The sequence below is a fragment of the Arachis ipaensis genome, chromosome B10 (assembly GCF_000816755.2).
Source record: "Arachis ipaensis cultivar K30076 chromosome B10, Araip1.1, whole genome shotgun sequence".
NCBI lineage: Eukaryota > Viridiplantae > Streptophyta > Magnoliopsida > Fabales > Fabaceae > Arachis > Arachis ipaensis.
In genome coordinates, this window is record NC_029794.2 from 111534547 (window position 1) to 111541308 (window position 6762).

Consider the following 6762-nt stretch of genomic DNA (forward strand, 5'->3'; position numbering starts at 1 on the left):
ACGCTGTGGCGACACGGCGGTGATGGCCGCGGTGGTGGCTGTGGTTCGGCGCGGTGGTGGTAGTGGGAAGGAGAGGGGGCGTTGGAGAGGAAGAGAGGAAGGGTGAGGGGGGAAACGGTGGTGGCAGGGGTATGGGGTTGCCGGCAGCTGCTCCGGTGAGAGGTTGATGGTGGGCTGCAGTGGCTATGGAGGTTTGGAGGGAGAGAGAGTGGAAGACTGTGAGGGAGGGGGAAAAGTGATACGAGGGAGGGCTAGGATTTCCGCGTCATGGTGTTAGTGAATTTAAATCCACGCGTACGCGTGGATCACGCGTGCGCGTGGATGAGGTAAACTTTGCAACGGTGCGTAAGCGTCATTGACGCGAACGCGTGAAGAGAGATGGGTGGAGATGACGCGTACGCATGAAGCACGCGTATATGTTGACCAGAATTGTGCTAAACGCACGAATCCAACGTCGTTTTGGCACAACTCTCTGTTTCATTTGAGGGGGCAAAAATTTGCATGCGACGCGTGCGCGTCGCACACGCCCACGCGTGGTGTGCTAAGACGAAAGTGATGCGTGCGCGTCATGAATGTGCACGCGTGGGCCAATTTATGCCTATCGCACACCAGCCGCACGATTTCAGCCCAACTTTCTGGTCGTTGGATGGAGACACCGATTTGAAATCGACGCCCACGTGTGGCCTATGCGCACGCATGGTGTGAGTTTTTTTTTTAGAGAATGCAGAATGCAAAATGCAGATGCTGATGCTATGTATGAATACTAAGAAAAATAAAAATAAGAATAAAGCAAAACGAAATTGAACAAAGACTGCAAAAGAACGACCATACCATGGTGGGTTGTCTCCCACCTAGCACTTTTAGTTAAAGTCCTTAAGTTGGATATTTGGTGAGCTCCTTGTCATGGTGGCTTATGCTTGAATTCATCCAGAAATCTCCACCAATGTTTGCAATTCCAATAGCCTCTGGGGTCCCAAACTAGGCACGTAAAGCCTTCGAGCAAGTTAAAGCAGGTGATCAGGCTCCAGGAGTGTTGATTATCAGAATGAATTCCAGGATCTCAAACCTTACTTTTGTACCCGTTTTCGCTTTTATCTACATTGTTCTAGCCGTGCGGTACGCAATCTAAATTTCCACTGAGATACCCAAACTTCTTCTAAAATCCATTCAATCGAGTTCTATACCAATCCTTGCACTTCCATTTGGAGCGCAGAACCGTATTGAACCTTGCATGTCAACTCCTATTACTAACCATCTCCCTCTCACTCTTAAAGCCACAAAGAGCTCTAAGCTGACCATCGGTTTCAAGCAAACCATATTCAAGTGGGAAGGTAAAGATAAAGGCTAAAGATTGTACCCACTTGAAGTTTGTATTGGGTGGTAATGGCCTTGGGAGAGGTGTTTCCAGTGGTCTTTCAAGCTCTACTCCCTTGTACTCTTCTGTGAATTCTTTCACCTCCCTACAAACCTCTTCAACTGCAACCGCGTCTTGATCAAAGTTTTCTACTTCTTCCCCATCACTCAAGTCATAAGTTGGAGGTTGAGAAAAGTCTACCTCCACATCATCTTCATATTCACTTGGGGAAGATTCTTCAATCTCAAAGAATTCAATTGCGGATGCAAGCTCATCATTAGGAGAGCTTGATTCATGATCATCATTACCAAGGAAACTTGCTTCTTGATCTGTTCCGTCCAGTTCTTCATAAGGTACATGCCTTGGGGTTGTGCACTATCCTTCTTAGCATCAATTGCAAATTTATTGGCAGAATTATCTATAACTCTTGATTCCCATGGAGGTTCAGCATCTCCTAAGTCTTCAACCAATTCTTCTTCTTCGATAATTCCGGCTTCCTCCACTTGTTCCAGTACAAAGTCATGTTCCTTACTGTCCATCGGAGCTTCTACTGTCTCCTTCATACTACGTTATTTATTAGATTTTCCACATAAAGCCATGGGGGTTCCTTGAGTGTCCGAACGTCGGGAAGCTAAATGATTTATTGCTTGCTCCAGTTGATGAAGGGTTGCATGAAATTTATCCACTGTTTTCTTGAGATGATCCTGTGATTCTTGGTTTGCTCGGATTGCATGATTAGGATCATATGGCTCATAGGGCGGTTGATTGGGTGGGTAAGGGTTAGGATTATGTGAGGGTGTTTGGTAGTAGAGGGCTTGTGAGTATGGTGGTTCAGAGCTATGTTGAGGAGGGGGTTCATAAGCATAGGGTGGGGCTTGTTGGTAACTACAAGGGGGTCCACCATATCTATCATCTTGGTACGCACCTCGGAATGGCTCTTGACCATAGTAATTTGGTGGAGGTTGGTTGTCACAAAAAGGTCCACCATAACTATTGTCTTGGTATGCATCATAGAATGGTTGTTGGTTATAGCGCATTGGAGGGGGTTATTGCCAAGAGGGTTGATCAAATCCTTGTGGCTCCTCCCTTCTTTGATTCTTCCAACTTGATGCATGTTCTTATTATAGCGCCCATTCCTTACAGCAACATTGGAACCAAACTCAAAGCGACATGGGTGAGAATTCATAGTAGCTAATAAAAATTAAAAACAAAAACAAAAACAAAAACAAAAACAAATAAACAAGCAAAAGAAAATATTTACAATAACCAATAATAAGGCACACAATTGCAACTCCCCGGCAGCAGCGCCATTTTGACGATTAGACTTTTGACGGTTTAGAATTTCACAAATAAATTCTCGTTGAAAGTATAGTTTCTAAACCAATAGAGAGTCCTTTCGTACAAAAGTTTTGGTTGTCACTAAAGCAAATCCAATAAAATTTATAACCGAAGTATTTAAACATCGGGTCGTCTCTCAAGGAATTGTAGGGAAGTATGATTTATTATTGGTTATGGAAAAGTATCTTTTTGGGTTTTTGAAATAAGGAACAAGAAAACAAATTGGCAAGAAAGTAAATTAATAATCATGAAAACCATTGTAAGGTATAAGAACTGGAAATCCTATCCTAGTTATCCTTATCAATTGTGATGAGAATTTTTTATTGCTCCCACTTAGTTAACCCTTACTAAATAAAGGAAGGTCAAGTGGACCAATTAATGGGATTCCTCAAGTCCTAGTCAACTCCTGAGGAAAGACTAGCTTTAGAGGGATCCAAATCAACCAGCAAATTCCAATTATCAACCAACAATGGAGTTTGATAACTCAAGTGTCACCAATTACTCAACCAAAACAAAAAGGAGAGAAATCTAAATTAAATTAAAAGCATCAATAACATAAATCGAAGAAAGCAATCATAATTCTGAAATACCTCAAATTATATTAAATAGAAAATCAAATTAAACATGAGAATTCATAAACCAATTTGGCAACATAAGTAATTAACAAGAGAAATAGATAAACCAAAGTACTAGAATAAATAAAAGTAGAAGAGAAACTAAATTAAAGGAACATTGAACCTGGAATTGAGAATGAATGAACCATAAACTAAGAGAAATCCTAAGTCCTAAAACCTAGAGAGAGGAGAGAGCCTCTCTCTCTAAAAACTACATCCAAAACCTTAAATTGTCAATAATGAATGAATGAATGATGAATCCTTTGATTCCTCCATTCTTCAGCCTCTATTCTGTGTTCTTGGGCTTGGATTTGGGCCGAAAAGGAGCCCAGAAATCGCTGGAGGCGAATTCTGCAACTTTCTGCACGTGGCGTTTGTCACGCGTGCGTGTCATTTGGAAGTTTTTCTTATCACGCGTACGCGTCGTTTGTGCTCGGCGCTAGGCACGCGTCCGCGTCATCCATGCTCGCGCGTCACTGCCATTTTCTTCAAAACTTTATTTTGCGCATTCCTTCCACTTTTGCATGTTTTCTTTCTGTCCTCTAAGCCATTCCTGCCGCCCATAAAGCCTGAAAATACTTAACACACAGATCACGGCATCAAATGGTAATAAAGGGTAATTAAAATTAACATTTTTAAGGCCTAGGAAACATGTTTTCACATATATCACAGAATAAGGAAGGAATTGTAAAACCATGCAATTTATATGAATAAGTGAGCAAAGACTTGAAAAAAAACCACTTAAATTAGCGCAAGATAAATCATAAAATATTGGTTTATCAAGTCGTTCTCGCCAATGGACTCCACTCCTCTGCGTTGGCGGCTTTCTCTACCTCTGCCTCTACCATCAGCCTTGCTGATCCCCAAGAAGTTGTCGACTTGTGAGAGAAAATGCAGAAGCTGATGCAAGAGCTTCACCAACAAGTGGAGCAATTTGAGCAAAGGTACAACGACCTTCTTGCACACGTGAGAGGAGCTGTTGCTATCAGTGCAGACCTGACAGAGAAGCTGGACCAGCTCGATCGGTTGCGAGAGCAGATGGAGCAGTACAACCGGCAAATGCGTGCTGGAGGCAATGACATTGCTGGTTCCAGCGGTGACGCTGCTGGTGGGGCTCCGACATTAGTACCTACACCGCCGTCTTAGTAGGGGACCACGATGACTATGACGACGATGACGATGATTATCGGGATCTGTATGAGTTAGGGTTTTATTTTGTTGTTTGTCTACTTCTTTGTATTCTACTTCTGTGACATTTTATTGTAATCAGACCATTTATTTTTAATAACATAATTTGTTAATTTCTTCTAATTTTAGATTTATGCTAACAATTTTGTTAACAACAGTTCTAATTCAACTACTACTTGTGGCTTAATTGTGACAAAAATTAAAAAATATAAAAATGCTATCGTCGGATTTACCGTTCGATTTATCCGACGGTAACTTGGCACCTAAACACGTGAATGGCGCCAAAGTTACCGTTGGATTAATCTGATGGTAATAATAAATTCAGTCTCAACAAAATCATTAAAAATACCGACAGAAAATCTGCCGGTAATTAGCCTCAAACAAAAAAATATATCGGTAAATAGTTTTTGGCGCCAATAATACTGTCAACTCTAGGACGACGGTAAATCCAACGGTAAACTCATTACCGGCGGATTTATTTGATTAATCTGACAATAAATTCGACTGTACTCAATGTTTTTCTTGTAGTGTGTTTCAATATTATTCCAAGTTATCGTCTTTGAATGTATGAGAGGGATAACAGTGGCTGGGGGGTTTAAAAGCTGAATTCTTTGAGGGGGTTGACGTGTTTTTCGCGCATGTCTTCAGTATGGAACCATTTGGGTTTGAAGGGGGTATCTAAGTGTCCGTGTCAAAAGTGTCGACTGACTAAATGGTTAGGACATGCAGACATAATGCTTCACCTCTACCATAATGTGTTCAAGGATGAGTATTGAATTTGGACGGAACACGGAGAAGTGGACGAGAAGGAAATTAATCGGTCTGCCTCTAATTTGAATAGGTCCAGTTGTTAATCAAGGAGGGTTCGGGTGGTGAGAGATTTAAACATGGATGAAATAAGTTGGGAGGCTAACCAAGAGAGATACAACGAGATGGTGTGTGATGCAACAGATGTTACAAAATTGGAGGAGGTTAAAGAAGAGCCTAACCCAGAAGTGAAGACATTTGTTAGAATCTGCTGCGAACCTTTGTATGAGGGGTGCATTCATTTGGAGTTGTCTGCATGTGTTAGGATGATGAGTATTAAGTCAGAGTCAAATCATACCCAAGAGTCTTTTGATAAATGGACTACCCTTTGCAACGAACTGGTAATATAGTTCTGTGATATGTATTTCTTTAAGAAAATTTACGGAGAATGTAATATAGTTAGCTTTATTTCAGATATTCCAATTTCAAATCATTCTGTATCTTTAATTTAAATGTTTGATATTTCACATTAGGTTTAAGGAACTATTTCAATTATTAATTATCAGGGGTACATTATAAATGGATGAAAAAGATTATTTTAAAAAATAAAAAACTACCGTCGAAACCACTGTCGAAATATTTTGACAGTAACAGTCTAACCATTTTTTTTAAAACAATTTAAAAATCATTTCCATCGGAATTACCGTTGGATTCATCCGACGATAAGTTGGCGGGTGACGTATGACTTGGCGCCAACATTACCATCAGAAAAATTTCGCTGGTACCGATCATCAGATTTCATTTTCATACTAACTATATTTCGTCGCAAAATCTGATGGTAATTACCGTCAGATGAAAAAAATCTGAAGGTAACCATTTATCGGCGAGATTTATACCGTCTGATTCATTCCGACGATAAAAATTCAACGGTAATTTAATTATCATCTGATTTTAATTATTTTTTCAATGATAAATCCAATGGTACTCAATATTTTTCTTGTAGTGGTGGGTTGGCAGTTGGTTGATAGGTCAAGGAAGCTCAATAGATATTTGGTCAAAGAGCAAACCATTAATTGGAATAGGTAGTCGATCGGCAGCCAGCTAGTCGAGTCGGTTAACAAATGGTCATTGGTCGTAGTGCATGATCGATGGGCAAGCGATAGCTAATTCGACATATGTAGGATGTCGGTAGATCGATTAGGGGTTAGGAGGTGATTAGTAGATTGTTTAGTGGACATCGATCATTGGATGATCATTGGATGGTTGGTTGAGAAGTTGGTTGTTCAGTCGACGTTGACCACTATTGGACAGGGTAAGTCGTCGAACTGATATTTGATCGATGACGCCAGTTAATTTGGATCTTTCAGTAGACAATCAGTCAGTCTATGACCAACATAAGTCATAGGTGGTTGGTTGGTAGATTGTCTGTTAGTCAATTGATGAGGTTCTGTCGACATGTGGTTTGCCAATGCTATTAATATATTTTTCTACATATTGTTGCCTTGACTTTCTTTTTAAAAT